This window comes from Phaenicophaeus curvirostris, chromosome 6, assembly GCF_032191515.1.
Source record: "Phaenicophaeus curvirostris isolate KB17595 chromosome 6, BPBGC_Pcur_1.0, whole genome shotgun sequence".
Lineage (NCBI taxonomy): Eukaryota > Metazoa > Chordata > Aves > Cuculiformes > Cuculidae > Phaenicophaeus > Phaenicophaeus curvirostris.
In genome coordinates, this window is record NC_091397.1 from 56,032,454 (window position 1) to 56,051,908 (window position 19,455).

Genomic DNA, 19,455 nt, shown 5'->3' on the forward strand with positions numbered 1-19,455 from the left:
AAACCATGGAAGAGTCGCTGCTCTCTTCTTGTACCTCTTGCTGGTGAGGTACAAGCAGTGAGCTGCTCCCTACAAGGAAATGATCAATGAATCATACCTGTGAGTCCCTCTACAAAATGCTGGGTCAGGAGCAACGGCTCCCCACAAAAATAAGGCACCGATCCCACTAACAGTCAGCTTGCCTCACGGTGCGAGGAGGAGTGTGGGAAGCCTACGCTTTTATGCAGGAGGAGGAATCCAATTCACCTCCTATACACAACAGCAGCTCCTGCAACTGCAGGCTGCTCGGCAGGATCTGAGGAGAGGTTTTCTTCTCTGCGGCACCAGTTGATTCATTTGCTGTATGTTAACTTCGGATGAAGCAGCATCTCCCGGCTTGTGCTGAGTTCAGACTCACTCTGAGTGACCTAAACGTTCACAAGATGTTAAACCTTACCTAGCACCTCCAGAACAGCTCTTCTTTCTCTACAGTTTCAGCATTTAATTTGGGAAAACCAAAACACCGAACCTAACATTTTAATCACCTTTCTTTCCACGGCGCCACTTTCTGTAACAGTATTGAGGCACCATCTGGCTCCAGGTTTGTGCTTATGCCCCATTTCGTAATTTAAGAGAAAGTATATAACTTAGAGCCTTCTTGAGTCTGGAAGTTTCCATGTTTGGAGTCATTCTTTAAGTTATTACAAAACTTTCCTCTCCCTTCTTCCGTCAGAAACAGTGAAAATCCAAAAAGGATTCATCCATTTCCTACCATAAAAGATATATGAAGCTTAAATAATGCAAATAAAACATACTTTGGATATGTAACATACTCATCAGTATAATCTCAATGCAACAAATACTGGTATTTTTTAATTGATGAAACAAACTCTATACCTGAAGACAGGAGACAGGTGAAAGGGGACAGGACGAGAGGGAATGGCCTCAAGCTCCGCCAGGGGAGGTTTAGGCTGGACATTAGGAAAAAATTCTTCACAGAAAGGGTCATTGGGCACTGGCAGAGGCTGCCCAGGGAGGGGTTGAATCACCTTCCCTGGAGGGGTTTAAGGGACGGGTGGACGAGGCGCTGAGGGACATGGGTTAGTGTTTGATAGGAATGGTTGGACTCGATGATCTGGTGGTTATTCTAACCTGGTTATTCTATGATTCTATGATATATAGAGTCCAGCGTACCAGTGAGACTGAGTGTCCCTGGGATATAGTGACCTTAATGAGTGTTTTACGAGTGGTTTCCAGACTCAAGGCCTCCTGCATGTTTGATAACAACTGCTAATGATGAGTCTACGTGGATGCTTGACCAGTGCTGCTGTCCTCGCAAAAACCTGTCAGGAATTTGTATTTTGGCAAATGGCAGAACTTTCCACAAGCAGCTTTAGGACAGGAGCAAGTAGAAGGTGAACGTAGTTGGAAAGAAATTAGTAAGAGTCAGGAGAGTTGGATAGAGTTAAAGAATGCAGTCTGGGAGAAAGAGTAGAGAGGCACAGGCATAACTCAAGCATGGCAGCACTTAAATATTCACATATTTTCTTTGCCAAATACTATGGGCCTGCAGATGTGCAACTCCTAGCTACAATATAGAATCATAGAATAGTTTGGGCTGGAAGGGACCTTAAAGATCATCCAGTTCCAAACCCCCTGCCATGGGCAGGGACATCCCAGTAGATCAGGCTGCCCAAGCCCCATCCAGCCTGGCCTTGAACCCCTCCAGGGATGGGGCAGCCACAGCTTCCCTGGGAAACCTGGGCCAGTGTCTCACCACTGTCATGGTGAAGAAATTCTTCCTAATGTCTAGTCTAAATCTGCCCCTCTCCAGATGATACCTGTTCCTCCTTGTCCCATCACCACAAGCCTTTATGAATAGTCCCTCCCCAGCTTTCTTGCAGGCTCCTTTCAGGTACTGGAAGGCCGCTATAAGATCTCCTTGGAGTTGTCTCTTCTCCAGTTTGAACCAGCCCAATTCTCTCAGCCTGTCTTCATAGGGAAGGTGCTCCAGCCCTTGGATCATCTTTGTAGCCTCCTCTGCACCTGTTCCAACAGCTCCATATCCTTCTTATGTTGAGGATTCCAGAACTGGATACAATATTCCATGTGGGGTCTCACAAGTGCAGAGTAGAGGGGCAGAAACACCTCCCTTGACCTGCTGGCCACGCTTCTTTTGATACAGCCCAGGACACTCCAGGCCCATGTTGGCCTTCTGGGCTATGAGCACACATTGAGCTTCTCATCAACCAGCACCCCCAAGTCCTTCTCTGCAGGGCAGCTCTCAGTCACGTCATTCCCCATCATGTACTGAAAATGGGGATTGCCCAGACCCAGGTGCATGACTGCACTTGGCCCTGTTGAACCTCATGAGGTTCTCACAGCCTCACTTCTCCAGCCTGTCCAGGTCCCTCTGGATGACATCCCACCCTTCTGGTGTGCCAACTACATCACCCAGCATGGAGTCATCTGCAAACTTGCTGTCAATATCACTGATGAAGATACTAAACAGCACCGGTCCCAGTACGGACCCCTGAGGGACACCACTTGTCATGGGTCTCCATCTGGACTTCGAGCTACTGACCACTACTCTTTGAATACAACCATCCAACCAGTTTCTTATCCACCGTACTGCCCACCCATCAAATCCATATCTCTTCAATTTAGAGAGGAGGATGTTGTAGGGAACCCTGTCAAAGGCTTTACAGAATTCTAGATAGATCACATCCATCAGTTTACGTGAGTTGACGGCTGCAGTTACCCCATCATAGAAAGCCACCAAGCTGGTCATAAAGGATAGCTAAGCAATCAAAAGCTTGAAGAACTACATACAAAGAGCAGGTATTTGCTTTGAGCAGGTATCAATGCCAGGTAGAGCACTGGTGGTGGAAAAAAAGTGAAAAGAAATATGACAGATAAATTTTGCCTACGCTTCAGCCTCATGACATTTAAAGATTCAATAGACAGCTGTTTAGACTACAAATTTCAGACTACACTTGGAACAGGACAACTTCCAAGATATCAACATATTAAAAGTGAGATGATATTATTCTTCAGCAGCACGTAAAAAAACCCAAGTCATTTATTAATGGATATATGTATATATGATTGCATTGAACAGGGGCACAATATTTGCCTTTAAAATAAAATTTAGTGTGATTAACTTTGAACAGAACATTCTTTATAGCATGTTTTGTGTGGTAGGCATGGAATTAAAGCTGTTCTTTTTATTACAAATACATAATTTTCTCACTGAAACAAAGTAAGGGTTTGTGCACCAGTCCTTGTTTTAAATACAAGGACAAGATCAATCTCCTATTACAGTGAAGGTTTAAAAATTGGAGTCCCGAGAAGAAAAGATCTATGTGGTACTGGAGACCTGGAAATGGCAGATTTTATCAGCTCATGTTGCTTGTCCTCTTGCAGTTAAAATGTCTCGCTAAAGGCTTCCATAGCTGAGCAAACCTTCCAGAAATGCTGAATCTTCAGGACTAGAAGTTCAGTCAGATAAGCAGTGTATAATTATTCAGTAGTCACATGAATTTATCTGAACCAATTTGGACAGAAAATGGGGCTGTTAATCTCACAAAATCAACTACTCACACACTTCACGGTACTGCTGATTTCAGCCCACTTCCCAGTAGCTTCATAAAAGCTTCTCATTGTGCTTTAACATATCACACCAGTAACCACATTTCCAAACTTTCAGGTGTCCCTTTGCATACTTTTATTCACCTCCCCTGTACCTACCAGTAAGTCCTGAACAGAACACCCCCTAATCCTGAAGCAACCACCCCTTCCTGTCCACTGTTTTCAAGAGGCAACCTTGTGAGTCCAGCAAGTTATGCAGATTTTTAATACTCCACTGAAAAGCAGGGCTCTACCTAATTACAAACTACAGGAAAATATAAGAGAAAAAAAAACCAAACACACAACTAATGGATCAAACCAAAGGCCAGTCTATCTTGTCTTCAATGGCATCTAAAAGCAGATTTCTAAGACTGTCAAAAGGAAAAGCTCATTATGCTGTTTTCCTACTATTCTTTACCCAAATTCTAGAAAGTTGTGGCTTAGAGACGTCCTACCTAGCAGCTGAGGTTTTGTATATTATAGTAAGTTTTGAGCATCACCAGCCTCCTGCAGCAGAGTGTTACAGCACTTTTGCTGTGGATTATGGGGCAGGAATGGAAGTCATCAGCTGTCCCTCTGTTACTGCTTTGGTGTGACTCTCTGCTCTGCTATGTCCCCTCTTCTGTGCTGGGGCTTCCAATATTGGTACCTGGGAGATGGGTGTTAGTCACATGCCAAAGCAGTGAGGGTCTGAACATGCCGTGGTAGCACAACACAGCAGGTACCAAGATACCATGTCAAGCCACAGACCCCTCTGCGTGGCATCTCCTGTCCCCAAGCTGGGAAAAGGAACTACTTTTGATAGGAATGGTTGGACTCGATGATCCAGTGGGTCTCTTCCAACCTGGTTATTCTATGATTCTGTGATTCTATACTTCTGGTGATGTAAGGATGGCTTCCATACAACTATTTGACTATCAGCTGCAGACCCAAGATGAAATACAAGTAAGTTCTTTGCTATTTAAAGCAATGTTTTTCATAGCTTCGCATCAAAGGCCCTGCAAGCATTTGACTCACAATCTCGGCACCATAAGACTGGTGGAAACCAAGAAAATTAAACCTGGTTTCAGTGGATTTTAAAAAGAAAGTAGTTGTTTTTGTTTTCTGAAAACACAGCCAGAGAGACTTCTGAACTGCTGCAGCAAGGTCAGAGGGGCATCAGCAATTGTCCTGAGGACACATGGTGCAATGTACAGTTTTGACAGGAATACAATGATACCCAAATAAGAAACAACTCTAAACCCAGTATTTGCAATTGTAATGCCATTTGTTTTGCTAAACCTTCTTTCCTTTTCCAGTCCCCCGGGACAACAGAAAAACAGAGACAGATTAGTAGGATGGAGATCAGAACACTACCTCTGGCGACACATCTACTGCTGAGACCAAAGTCAGTAAGGAATCGCTTACAAGAAGATCGAAGACCAACGAATCAAGTGCTTATATCAGAAACAGAAATTTCTCCAGACTAAAAGACAGTGATTTTTCATGTGTATAACACAAGGAAGTTGGCAAAGCAGTCATGACTTAAAGACTACCAGAATTACTAGAATTAACTATTCTCTGCTTCAGTGTATGCCTTGACTTTGATCTCTTTAAAGGGGGAAATTGGAGAAAAAGGGAGCCAAGTTCAGACAAGCTCCACTGTCAAATCATGCTGAGTTGCTCTGCCTGAAAAGGAAACAGGACTTGCCTGAAACATGAGAGATATCAGAGCCTGATGGGGTTGTGCCAAGGACTGAAGAGGTCCAATCACACTTACATGGAGAACTGTCACACATTTACCTGCAGGGAGTAAATCAGAGGCAGATATAAAAAAGACATCTACAAAAGCTTCTCAAAAGCTCAGCTATGTGTGTTCATTTGCAGAATATTACCACTTACTGATATGTGTACAGAAGTAAATTCATCTATATCCAAGCCACTGAAGCTGAAAAATATCCTTGCGCTTAAAACGCAGGTATTATACACAAAGAACATCATCTCTCCTAGCAGATTCATAGTCCAAGCACAGTCAGAATCGCTTTTGCTTCCTGTCCTGCAACACCGACGCAGCTGAGAGTTAACTTTATCCTGGATTGAATGTGTTGAATGCTTTATTACCTGTCATGGCATGCAGCACAGGAAACCTTAAGTGCCAAAGATGCAGCACTTTTTAAAGGAGGATCTAAACTTGAAAACAGGAGTGAAAAGATGATTAATTCCATGGTAATACAGGATGCTTTTTGCTTCTGCTATCTTTGGCTATACAAAAAGTAGGCTCCTGCTTTAAGAATTTGTCCAGGCTCTCCTTATGGTCCAAAAAATAAAACAAAGCATGCTTCTAAAAAAACCTCCAAATGGTGTTGCCTGTGCACTGGCCTCATGTAGTTCAACTATGTCTTAGCTAGCAGTCTTTTCACTGCAAGTTCCAGCAAATAAACTCTATGTCTAACCATATACTTCAATAATTCTGATATCAGGAAAGAAGCGCTGTTCCATTATTCTGTGTTTTTTCCCTTGCACACTGGTACAGGTTAGAGCAAAAGGGCTTGACATCTGTAACAGTAAGAACAGACTTATTTTGTATATGACAAGCATAACAACAATACGAACTCTAGCATATTAACGTATCTTCTAAGGTTCTTGCACCATTACAACTAATTATCTATTTCATAATTTAGTTCTTATCATTTCCTCTTAATCCACTCATACAACTTTCTCTAAGGTCCTGACAAAGTAAATTAAAATATGTCGTCAACAAACATGACTGCAAATGGATTCTGTCTGATTTAAGTTGCTTTTTTTGTTCCCTTTGCTTGCATTTTGACAATATTTGGGTATATTTAGTAATATCATACATTATTTTGTTAAAATTAGCAGCGATGTTATTTATGCAAATAGAAGCAATTGAGCAAGTTGTGATACAGTGCCCCTCATCCTACTGCTGTGCTGTCTGCCTGGAAAGGCAAAGGGTTTTATAAGAGCTGTAATACTCGAATGGGAACCAAATCCTGGGATGAATCTGCGTAGGTCGGATGAAGGGATCAGCCGCAGGCTGGAAGCCAAAGGCAGAATGCCACAGTTGCATGTACAGTACTAAGGCTCTGCTGATAGCTGGAGGGATGGTCTACCTAGAACACTGTAGATCAGGTGTTGACCCTCCTCAGATTTTCAAAAGCTTCAAGCAATAGCTTCATGGAACAATATTTTAGTACAGCTTTTGCCCTTTGCTCTGCAAGATAAACCTGGCAAAGCACAGACTTGCTATACAAGGTGTCCATCCTTTGAATCCTGAAAAGTCTGGATGCCAGATAGCACTGGTTTTGTTTACACAGGCTTGATCCTTTCATTCCCCATTGTTGCCCATGTGGGTTTGAAGAAACAACTCTGATAAAGCTGTCATCTGCCAGCACTTTGCACAACCCCCCAACAATTTCCTGGCCACCTGGCAATGGGAGACTCTCACTTCACTGCTGAAGAGTCAGCACTCGTTCACAACAAACACATTGGCATCAAATTAATAGTTTTTGCACAAAGATCAAAGTATTATTAGTCAAAAAAGCATTAAGAACTTGCCAAACCTGAAGTTGTTTGCACACTTCAGTATGATCAAATGAAACTAGTAAAATGACGCTCTCAAGAAACAAAATTTCAACTGCACAGAGAAATTCCTCAAACCTTATTTCTTTGTTTCACAGCAGACTTGATAGATATTTGTAAAGCCAGCTGAAATTTTGTTAGTTATTAGAATGGACATAATCACTAAACACAATGCAAAGATATTCTGGCATTTACTTGGATATCTTTTCCGTGTTTTTCTGATGCTCTTACTTGATCAGAACGGCTCCCCATTTCTGAGACAGTTTCCAGACAGTATTTTTTTTTGCCAAGCAGAAGAAAATCACCGTTAAAATTCTCCATTATTTAAAGGTATTAGATCAAACCAATCCCCGCTGTAACTTTCTCAGACTCAGTGGTGCTGTTGAATTGTGGTAGCTTTGTTATTGTGATGAATTAGCACATCTGCTTTTAATGTATTGACCTTAGAGTGCTAAACCAATATGACATTACTTTTGCATTACCATGATATTAAGCTTATATTCCCAAGTTTTAGATTTTTTTTTTTTTGTATGAGTAACAGCAGTATGTGGGCTAAAGGCAAAAAAAATCTCCCCCAAACCTAATGAGATAGAAGCACACACGAAAAGCTTTGGTAACATTGGTTTATCTTGGAGTTATAGCTGCTTTCACTACTGGAAAAGACCATACTAATTAATCAGCCACCAAGGCTAGATAACTACTAATGGAAATAGTTTTAAATCTATTGCAACAGGATGTGTGAGCCTATTTAATTAATGTGGCCACCTGCTCATTTCTTATCACGGTCAGGACTCTCATCACCTACGTTTAAAAAAATGGTCTTCTATACATTTTCAGGTAAAGCTTTAATCTTGTTGTTTACTGAGTCCAAAATCAGTGTTTTCCATGTTTCTGCCTCCAGAAGATTGTAATATACCCACTCACCAGATGGATGATAAAAGTACAGAACAAAAAACAAAGAGAAAGAAGACGCTTGGAGGCTGGTTGCCCAGTTCTAGGTATTTCTAAAAGCCTCTGCCCTTCTAGGGAGTTTGATGAAGAGTAAGACAACACAAGCTCAGTTACATACAGAACAGGGTCTATCCAAAGGGGCAGTCTCATTACAGTGTGGCATCACCATAAGACTGGGGAGGTTTTTTATTCCTGTATGGCTTTCAGGGGCAAATTATTCCCACAATGGACTTCCAAAGTTTCATTTATCAGCACCTTTGACTCCTGATACGATATGCCAGTGCTAGTACTGGTCAGAATCACTCTGGCTGTATTTCACTGAAACCATGTTTGTCTGTTAGCTTGTTCATGCTGCTCATTACCAAGTAACCGAGCATCTCCTCTACAGCAGTGAATTCCCCTCCACAGCGCCCTGCGAAGTGGGGAAGCGCTGCTCTCGTGTTTGGCAGAGTGGTGAATAAAATCAGGGGAGGCAAAGAACCTTTGCAAAGGGAGCCTTGGTGGGAATGGGAACGCTACCTCTGGTTTAATTTGCCAGGAAAACACGCACCCTTATTCCCCATTAAAAGCAAGTGCCCTAAAAAAGTTAATGAGTAGTGCCTTTTGAGCAAAAAAAAAAATTGTAGTGTCTTCTGCATGACTTGGGTAGGCAACTCCTGCTACACCACATTCTGTGTGGACGAGAAACTCAGCACGCATCCCCTGAAGCTGTCGCTACGCGGTTGAGTGGTCCCAGAGGATCTGCATAGCCTCCAAATCTCTCCCAATGGCTTAGGCACCTATAACTCACCTCAATTCCAGTTTAGGTGGAACTGAGACAGTATGACTTCTGATTTTTCTAGTTTGCTAAATTAAAACTATTTCTGAGATCAACATGGGCACCAGGATCAGGTTGTGTTCCATGTTTCCAACAGATTAAATCTCAGCTAAGATCACCTCAAACGAGGAGCTCCCTCTGCCTTGTAGCTCTGAGGGGCATTCTGCAATTTCCCTGTAATTTAACATTTCTACAGAACTAGGTTTACATTGTGGTAGGGCTAGCGTAAGAGTTGTACTGGTCAGTGATTCCAGAATTCCTCTCAACTGGCTTCAGCACTGCTAGTAAAGGTGTGCTAACTCTTATCAAAAATGCAGTTCCATATGGAGGAAGTTGTATCCACAAAATGAAAAAAAAAAATAATAGTGCTACTGCAGACCATGCTGTGAAAGAAATTATCCTGCCTTGGAAAGTGTTTAGATGTCAGTCCTACATCACTTTATGTGAATTACCCATTTTGCAAAGTTTTTTTTAAAAGCAAAACATATGCACTTGGCAATGGTTTAAAAAATTATCATAGAACACAGATGAAAACATATCTATGTGATAGTACGGATGAAGATAATTTTCTTCTCATTGCATTCAGGCTCCAACAGTATCAAGCTGCAATATCCCAGAGAGCAACTTGATGCACCTTTCCACAAGCCATGGTCTGTACAATCACCCACTCTCATCTGGTCCAGTTTTCCCTCGTTTTTGTTTGGGCACTCTAGTAATTTTTCAGCCTGTTTGAAGTCCCAGGTTCTTCTGATTGTTCTAACACAATTCAATGAGCTTTTTTTATTTCATTCTTAAAACTAAAAAAAAAGTTATTGCCTCATTTATGATAGCAGAAATCCGTGACTGGGCATGACTAACAGTCCTCAGGAAAGTGCTGTCTTTGTTGGATTTATGGGACTATGTGACTTCTGTTGATGGATACATCACCCACACACATGTTCCCATGAAATACTGATGAACCTTCACCAAGAAAGGGGAGAGGTCAGAGGAAGCCGAACCTCTATTTTGCTTTTTGCCTCTGCTTTTATATTGGTAGTTTGAATATTGTTGAGACAGTACCAAGAATGACCCTTCTGACAGAGAAACCACATGAGATGAAGTCTTAAGATCAACCTCATCTTACAAACAGGTTGAGAGAAAAAAACACAGTAAGTTTTTTAAAAGCCAAACCCTGCTATTTGAAGTTACACACAGGTTTCTGTAGATAAATTTGAGCTGCAGCACTGCAACAGCAGGGACACTGTCACCACAGAGTTTTTTCTCAGATATTAGTTAGGCTGGAGGTGTCCCTATGAATAAGTCAGGCTCTTTGAGATCCACTGAGTTCATCTTTTCTCATCCCTACAACACTGTAGTCTTGTCTGAACAGCCTCCTTCTCTTCTGGTCATCCCCCACAGTGCCACCTCGTGGAAATTCACCGTTTACAGAAGTCTTGACTTACTTCATTTCCTTTCATTTATTCATTTGGATTACTTTTTAAGGAAATTACTAGCCCTCGTAAGTCCAAATCACTGGAGATAAAAGGATCAATGGGTCAAATGTGAATGACCATTTCATAGAATTTCATTTGGAGATGTTCAAAACCACACCAGCTGTAAACCAGTTCTTGCGTATTATAAAAGTGAAGGTCACAACTGGAAAAAATAAAGCCAAAAGAAAGAAAATGGATGATTGTCTAGATCTGAATATAGATTATGAGATAGGAATTTTAACACAAGAAAACTGGTAAGTGAAGCAAAAGGATGCAAACCCATGGCAAATAGGGCTAACAATAGGCAGAAAGACATTTTGAACATAAAGGGAGCAAAAGGAATCCTAACCGTGGAACAGAAAATGATAAAATTGTCAAAAGAAATCCAGAAAAGGCAGAAGTGGTCAGTAAATAACCACTGTATAGCTGGCCAAGGAACAGAGGATACGATCATTTCGTAAGAAAATAATGAAACTATTTCCACTTAAACAGTGCATCAGGATATTAAATAAGATTGACTGATTTTAGACATATTTATAGCACTAAATCTCAAAATGAACATATAAGAGCTTAGAAGGAGATACATAAAAGCCTCTCCAGAGCAATAGTGTCGATTTTTCAATAACTCTCGTAATTCTGAGGAAGTTCCAGAAGAGGATGAAAAGTAATATAACACCAATATTTTAAAAAATAATAAAATTAAGAGAGAATAAATGATACAACTTAGGTAATTACAAGGTTCTCAAACTGACTAACATCAGTCCCAGGAGGAATAGAGGAGTGGCTGTTACAGGACCCAATTAATAAGGAACAAAAGGGAGGCATTATAATCATCATCACTCCACAGGGGGTGTAGAAACAAATATATTCTGTCAAACCAACTTGATTACTTTCTCTGATTAGATTACAAATTGGCAGATAGAGGTGATGGTGTCGCTATATTTGGGCTTCTACGAGGCACTTCATGTAGTCAGTACCATATATTGCAAAAAACGTTGATTAAGAATGCTGTGAATCAACACTGCACACATTAAAAGGATTAAAACTGGCAAGAAGTTACATACCAGAACGTTACTGTAAAGATGTGTGGTTTTAGTGAGGTTCGGTGAGGCTTTAGTCCTACATCAGTTAACTTATTTTGCCTGAGATGCGGAAGGAAGCACAAAGCCATCACTAAAAGGAACTGTAAGTAACACAATGACTGGGTGAGAAGTATATAATTAAGATGATAGATGGCTGATGCAGAGGGATTTATGGTGCTTTATGATGCTTCAGAAGTGATGTATGATATTACTGCACGTTAAAAAACACACACACACTTTCCCCCATGTATACATAGACCAGTAGGAAGACACATAAAATAAGGAACGTAAAAGCAAACATTCAATGCTTAGCCAAATTTTACCACTTGGCAAGGTGGACAGAAGAATAGAACGTGGTATTAAGACCAGCTGGTGGTCATATGTCTAGAAACAGAGGAAGGGGGGCATCTCTAGGGACTCAGTTTCAAGAAACAGCGTCCCTTATGAATATGAGATCTCATTCAAGTAGGAACTTAACTCCCAGAAAGGATCATGTGCTCTCAGTTCAGCTCTGTGGCCAAAAAAGGAGCCTCAGATCTCCTAAAAAGATGAGGAGCCTGGTTTTGCACTGAACATAGATGTAATCATGACTGGAATATAATGTCCTGGAAAGGACATTGATAACTGAGAGGGATCAAGGCAGCACCGAGAAAGATTAAAGAACAAGAGGAAGCATCTGCTAGTAACACTGCAGGAACTCAATCTATTTTGTTAATGAGAGAAAAGGTTAAAAGGTAATTTGATGAGTCTGTAAGTACCTATGAGGGAATACAACTTTGCTAATGGGTTACTCAGTTCAGTAGATAAAGAAAAGCAAGTAGATGAAAGTTAACGCTGGAAATATTTACAGTGGAAATGAGATGTAAATACTGGTTTTGGTAGAAAACAAATTTCTAAACACATTTTCTGGAAATGGCAATTTTTAAACCAAGGCAATGTTGTTCAAAAGCCAGTACTCTAGATCAAACACAAATCAACTTAGGAGAGTCCTCCAGCCTGTGATACACAAGAGGTCAGATAGTAGGACCTACTTCTGCCCTTACTACCTATTTATGGAGTGAAACTGAGTGTAGCTGGCATAAAGATGCCTTCCTGAGTCTGCAGAGAGCCTGAAATAAGAAATCAAAGAGGTCAGCACTGCCACCAGGTTGAGTAATGTTAGCTCCAAGGTTTGCTGAGCTCGAGAGTGCAGCACAATACCAGCAGGAGGCTGTAAATCTGATAGCAGGAAAGAAGCTGACAACCATGCTCCTGTAGGTGAACTGCAGTTGGCTGTTGAAGAAGTGAGCTGCTGGGGACCACTGACCTACCACCCCAATGAGGTGATACAGCTTACTGGGGAAAGAAATAAAGCTATACAATGGGATTGAATGATTCCCAAGACCCCAAGATGGTTTAGCCTTCCCTGAAAATTGATGCTACAATGGGATGCTCACTCTTACAAGTTCCCTTACAAGAACTGTGAATTCTGGATGCCAAATCCTACGTCCTTAGTATCAACACTACCCTTACAGCACTTATTCCCTTATGTAAGGAAAGGAAAATACTATTAGCCCTGTGAGGATAACATGTGGAAGATAAACAAAGAGGAAGAAACCAAATCAGTCTATAAGTTATGGAAACATTTCTTTGTATGTATTATCAAAAAGTCCATGCACTAAAACATATAGAATTATGTTTATAGGAAGTGTGTGGACACAGGAGCATGGGAAGAGAAACAAAAAGGAGCAACAAAAGGAGCAATTCTTAACAGGAGAAGTTTGCAATAAAAGGAAAAGCCATATCTAAGACTGTGTTGTGTGGTATAAAATTCAAGATTAATTCTAAATGAACCAATTTCCTTCACAAAACAAGAGGTGATATTATAAACTGACAAATTAAATGGAGGAAAAATATTATCTGCCACCCACTGCTTCCTGCATTTTCATAGTTAAAAACCTTCACTTTGCTTGCAGAGTGCTTTAATTTGAGCCTTATGTTTTCAATTTCTCTCAAATGAAGATCCTCATCTCCCTAAATTCTCCATAGATTTGAGGCTGGCGTGAGAATAACAGAGGCAATCACTTGTTGTTAATGATGGCAAATACAAAACAAGCAGGAAAGAGAAACAATCCTTGCCAGGCCTTGTAATTACAAATTTGGCTTGGTTCATGCAAGTTCAACTCAATCCAGATTTTTCTGTAAACGCTGAAGGTCCAACTCCAACAGAGAAATGTTGCTGGAATAACACAAAGGATGAATTTAACCCAGACAGCTTAATGCCTGCGTGTTTCTCATGTGCACATCTCCGAACACGCAGAAGGTGAATGCACAGGTTATAAACTATCATCAGAAGCATTTTGCGAGGAGCAGCTGGGTTTTTTTGCCAGCTCTAAATACATTGGATGTATAAGTCTTTTCAGTTAACACAAAGACTTTTTCAGCTTTTGTGCTGAAGGTTTGAGTGCATGGGCACAATCCAGCTATATTTTACTTCTTTCCTTTGGTTCTGCTTCATAAATGATTTTTTCTTTTTTTTTTTTTTGCAGCCCTATCACTGGGAAAGCCAGGATGTTAGGTGCAAGCAAAAATAGAGCCAAGATACAAAGATACAGGGTGAATACAGGGTAAAACCAATCAGGCTTCCTTAATCATATAAAGACAGAGCCAACTTCAGTCATGTTAAATTTGACTGCACCTTTCCTAGGCTTGCGTGAGTGTGGGCTTATATATGCATTCTTTAGCACAAACAGGGTAAAATTTCTGTGTGAAAGTACCATGATTCCCTCTGCCAGTTCTTCAGGCTTTATTTCAGATCCTTTTTGATACCTTCCCTTTTTATCCCTGACCAAGAAGAAAAAGGATTCTTCTTTCTTTGTAACACTTATGCATTTGGTAGAAAGTAACTGGATTTTTTTTTCTAGACCAATCAAGCATCTAAATTACCTCCTGGCTGACAATTTTACAAAATCAATTAACAAATAATTATTTTTTTACTAACAGTACCGTTTCTTAAATGCAGGGATGAGAAAGGCTATGATATTTAAGGAAGTGATCAATTTCCACAATATTAACTTGTAATTCAAAGGTATGGTTCAGCGCCTTCATAATCTGGACAGGTTTGTTAATGATCTGAGAGTCTGAGGACTGATTTGGCTCTGCCTACTAGAGCGTTTTCTTAGAACATACACGGTCCTTGGTCACAATTCTATTCTATTCAAACTTTGGACAATTTCTTTATCGGCTGTTTTCTTAGGCTAAAAGTGTCTGTAGAACTCTCTGTGGCCTGTTAAGTCTTAGAAAATACAAATGTGAAACAGGAAGGGAATTTTATTTTTTCTGTGTTTTTTGCAGCAGGTGAATCTCCTTGTTTTAGTTCAATGTGGGTTAGTCAAACATTCTCCCTTGATTTTTAGGAAGGGATTGATTTTTTAGTAAGTCAGTCCTTCAGGTCTCTTGCTAAACCAAAGGCTGGAGAGCTGCTGATAAAGCTCTTGTCTCTGCAGAGGATAAGTATCACTGCACCTATAGTTCTACTGAGTTCCCCTATAGAGTTGTGACTCTGCAACCTCATTTTCCACCTGTGGCTGAAAGCAGCACCGCACCAAGGCAGATGGCAAGCTAACATTACAGTTTTCAGAGACCACAATCTCAAAAAAACCAGTGCATGGATTGGCAGCTCCATCAATAGTCATTACGATGAGGGTACCTAACTAATTCTGGGAAATGATATTCAAATATTTAAACAAGACTCTTACCATCCATAATGACCGTAAAAACCCTTACGATGAAGCACTACCCTCTTGTAATTGCTGGTTGTATGCTGGGGTTTTCAGCTGAGGCTTTTTCCTTATTTACCTTATTATCACAAAATTGGGCAGAGATAGTTAATATAATGCACAGAAAAAAAATTAGACCTTGCACAGAGCGATCTGTACTTTCCTTCGTCGTTTTTAGGTTTATTAGAGATAACACTAAGCAATTTCATGGTAAGGCAGAGTGAGGCATAATTGAACACATTTTCTCCAATGTTGTGTATTGTTTTATATAGCAAAAATACGAAGAACAGATTTTCATTGAACAAAAATAAGCATCACTTCATTATCATTTCAAAGCCATTGCCAAGCACAGAAGCATATGTGCACCTGCCCAAATTCTCTGATATTTTTTGATGTTTTCTCCTTATAGCTCGGACACCCACATAGTTAAGAAACAGCTTGGAAAACAACTGTGCTTGCAAAACATCCCCCCTTCCAGGACAGAGAGCTGTTCCCATTATAGCAATGTTTACCCAAAGTTCTGTGACACTTCATCAAGACCTACAGCGCATGAACAGGGGTATCCTGCCATCTACCTGCACGATGAACGAAGACAAGTCTGTGGTCCTGGTGCTGCAGGAACACACTTTCACTCTTACCTTCACACACTGGCTGTTCCCCTCATCATCTTCTCAGTGGTTGAATCATAGAATCATAGAATAACCAGGTTGGAAGAGACCCACCGGATCATCGAGTCCAACCATTCCTATCAAACCAACCATTCCTATCAAAAGCAGCCTGTATAAACAGAGGAGGAGTAGGTTTAATTTTTTTACATCTGTTTGCTCTCAGTCCTGGCCTAAAGGGTCTCCACGTTCTTTCTGAGAGACCTGTGGAGTTGGAGGCTATGGTAGAAACCACAGGCTCCCAGTGTGCTTTCTTCCTTAGGCTGAATGTTACCCTTTTAATCAACTTCTTAATGACAACAGCTGGGTTCCAAGGCTGCAACTGGCAGCCTGCAAGTTCTTTCTGTTGCACAACAGTATCTGTAGGACAGATGTTCTTAGATATAATGGCACTAGAACATATTTTCAGTGAGTATTCATGAGCTGTTTGCTGGATGGTAGCCCAGCGTGCCTCCTTCCTCCTGTCTTGAGAAAGAAGGACCTGTGCCCAAGAGGAAAGAATGAAAGCGAACCGGTAGTGTGTAGATGACTGGCAAACAGAGACCTTTCTCTCTTTAATAGGGGCAGTCATTTTGCTGGCTTGTATTGAGCGTCTTCACTGGACAAAGCAATTACTGGAAAGGAATCCTCAAAGCCAATACCAGATGTGCACCATGTGTGCAACTGCTGAGCTATCTTGGCTAGTTTTCAGCTTCTTGTCTACCTCTTCTTGATCCCTCTCACTTTCAACTGCATAAACAAACATGCTTTGCCAAACGTTGAGTATGATTTCACTTCAAGGAAATATTTCTCAGGTACCTTCTATTGATTCTGTGGAGTAAAAGAAGAAACTGTATTATTTAGTATCCACACACTGAAAGAGTAACTGAATTCTTCTTATAAGTGTAATTTTAGTCGAACAAGTATTCTGAAGGCTGGATAAAACTATTGTTTAAATTATTTAACCACTAATACATTAGCATGCTAGTATGTCTGCATTAATAACATACAGAGAAAAAATACTACATTCGGCTGTAAAATGTTCTAGTAAGCTGCTAATAAAAAATAAATTAGCATAGTGTAGCCATTCTAATTTAATAATCTTCAGCTTTTTATGATATACAGCACAGTAAGTAAACCTTATTTGTTGCTTACACATACACATTTTATATTTATAAATACATTTGACGTCAGTGTATAAGTACATTTATGTTCTTTCCTAAGGATTCATACATCAAATGATATTCAAATTATATCTGGCTCTAAAAAAACCCTACTGGGATATGCAGCAACTAAATGAGTTCATTCAGAACTATTTGTGGTTGTTTTCAAACAGTAGTTACAGAAATAAGGGAATACGCATATTTAGTGTGATTAATTGGTACATTTTGTCTGCCAGTGCTTCTTAGAATAACTAATTGGTTTTCTAGCATCTGTGCGTGGTAGATCTTGGTTAGCTGTGCATTAACAAAGGGCAACTCACTGACCCTGCACAGTCAGACATCATTATTTTCAATCAGACCAGTCGGTTTCTAGGGTAAATTACAAATCCATCGACTATATCTGTTTGTTGTGCTAGTCAGGGAGCTCATGGAATTTCACTCGCTTTCTGGCATTAAGAGATAAAAAATGAATTTCTTGTTTGTTTGATGGTGTATTTTAGAAAAATTGCTACCTGCCTTTTTGTTTGGAAAAAGTCTTTTCTTTTTCTTTCTTTTTTTTTTTGGCTTAAAGTTAGAAGAAAGTACACCTCAGATAATACCTGAGTATTGCCTTACCTCTCAGAAAGCTACCAGTAGAAAAGGCAAACTTAGCTGACATATTTGAAATAAAGTATTGCTCTAATCATCCCTTTAAAACTTGGTGTTGAGTGAAGTAGGTCAGGAATACATTCTGGCTTCGAGCAGGCTTGTCTAGCTGCAAAAGTGTGTGAAGTCACCCTGGGCATTAGCCCAGGGTTTAGGACAGCTAGTCTTCCCTCTATGCCCTTAAGCAAGCTGCTTGATCCAAACCAAAGGAGATTAGCTTCCTATTTTTCAGGCTCCCATTGGTAAAATGACAGTCATGGCTCTTCTCCATTTCAGAGGGATGCTGCAAGGTTGTTACGTGAATAATTGTGAAGCGCGACAAACACAAGTGTTTAAGAGAACATCAGAAGGTACGAATCTCTCTGCTCCCAGGCTAGCCTTCTCTTTCATCTTCTTGTTGCTGATGAGTTGAAGTAGAAGTTGTAGCTGACACACATTGCCCTTATCAAGGTGCTAAAGCCATTTCTTTTAGAATGGGTTTTTCCTACACAAAACCCATTTCCAAGCTCCCAGATCCAGATCCAGATGCAAGTCCTATCTTTGTGGCTAAACTTCTTTGGAGCTTGCAAATACATTTGGGACCCAAAAAGGGCTATAGCTCAGCAAAACCACTCTTACTGAAAAGATTTCCTGTTCCTACTGGGAAAGGAAGCCTTGTTTAAATGAAAATGTTATTTTTGAATAGTGCTGGCACATAAAATTCTGTGATATTAACACAACACCACAAAAAAAACCAATGTGACGTTGATTTTCAAGCAAAAACTTAGGCTGAGCAATAAACTTGGGTTTTAAAATTACCTCCATCAGAATCTAAATCACTGTTAATAAAAGATTAATCCATTTCATAAATGTATCATCTTGAACATTTTCCTCCAATTTTATCAATATTTAAAGTTGTCTTTACATCTCAATCCATTTTCTTTAGTCCAAATGTGTTTTCCCCCAACACTTGTAGGACTTAGCTCTTGTGTAGGGTCATACTCATCTTTGCCAGCGCTGTGCTCCCCTCCAGTAGTGGAGAAGGCAGCCCACGCTTTCATATGGTTGTATATACACATTAAGTGGAATCAAACTGCTTTTAGAACCTATTTTGAAAGCATTCAAAGTGATTTATTGTTGTGTTTATAAAATTTTGAGTAACAGGGCACATGTTTTGAAAGAAGATGAAGAATAAACAGGCTTGTTAGTGTGTAATTATTGTGTATGAGTTTCTGGTTAGTTGTTTCTATTTCACAGGCAAATAGGATGTGCTTGAAAGCTCCAGCATCCGTTCAGCTCCGATATTGGTACAGCAGACGAATATTTTCAAGGAGGGGCAGAAATGGCAAGTCCACTAACGAATTTACAGTACTATAGAGGGAGAGGAAAATACTCTTTATGGATTGACTTCTCCAACAAGTTACTTTTTATCCTGCAGAATAATACTTTAAAAGCATATTAACAAAATGTTTCATTTCCCACTGAATGGTCTTTATTTTTAGTCTTTATTTTTTATTTTTATCATTTTGGATGCTTTATTCTGTGGGTGTGCTTAGAACAACACAGCAAAACTATGATTAGTGATTGATAGGAATGGTTGGACTCGATCTAGTGGGTCTCTTCCACACTGGTTATTCTGTGATTCTATGAAGCATCTCCAGATGGAAAGTCAGATAACTACACACACCTGCTGTGTCTCAGTTGTGATGCCACATATTTGCACCCACAAAGTACAGTTCCTGCACTACCCAGGCAA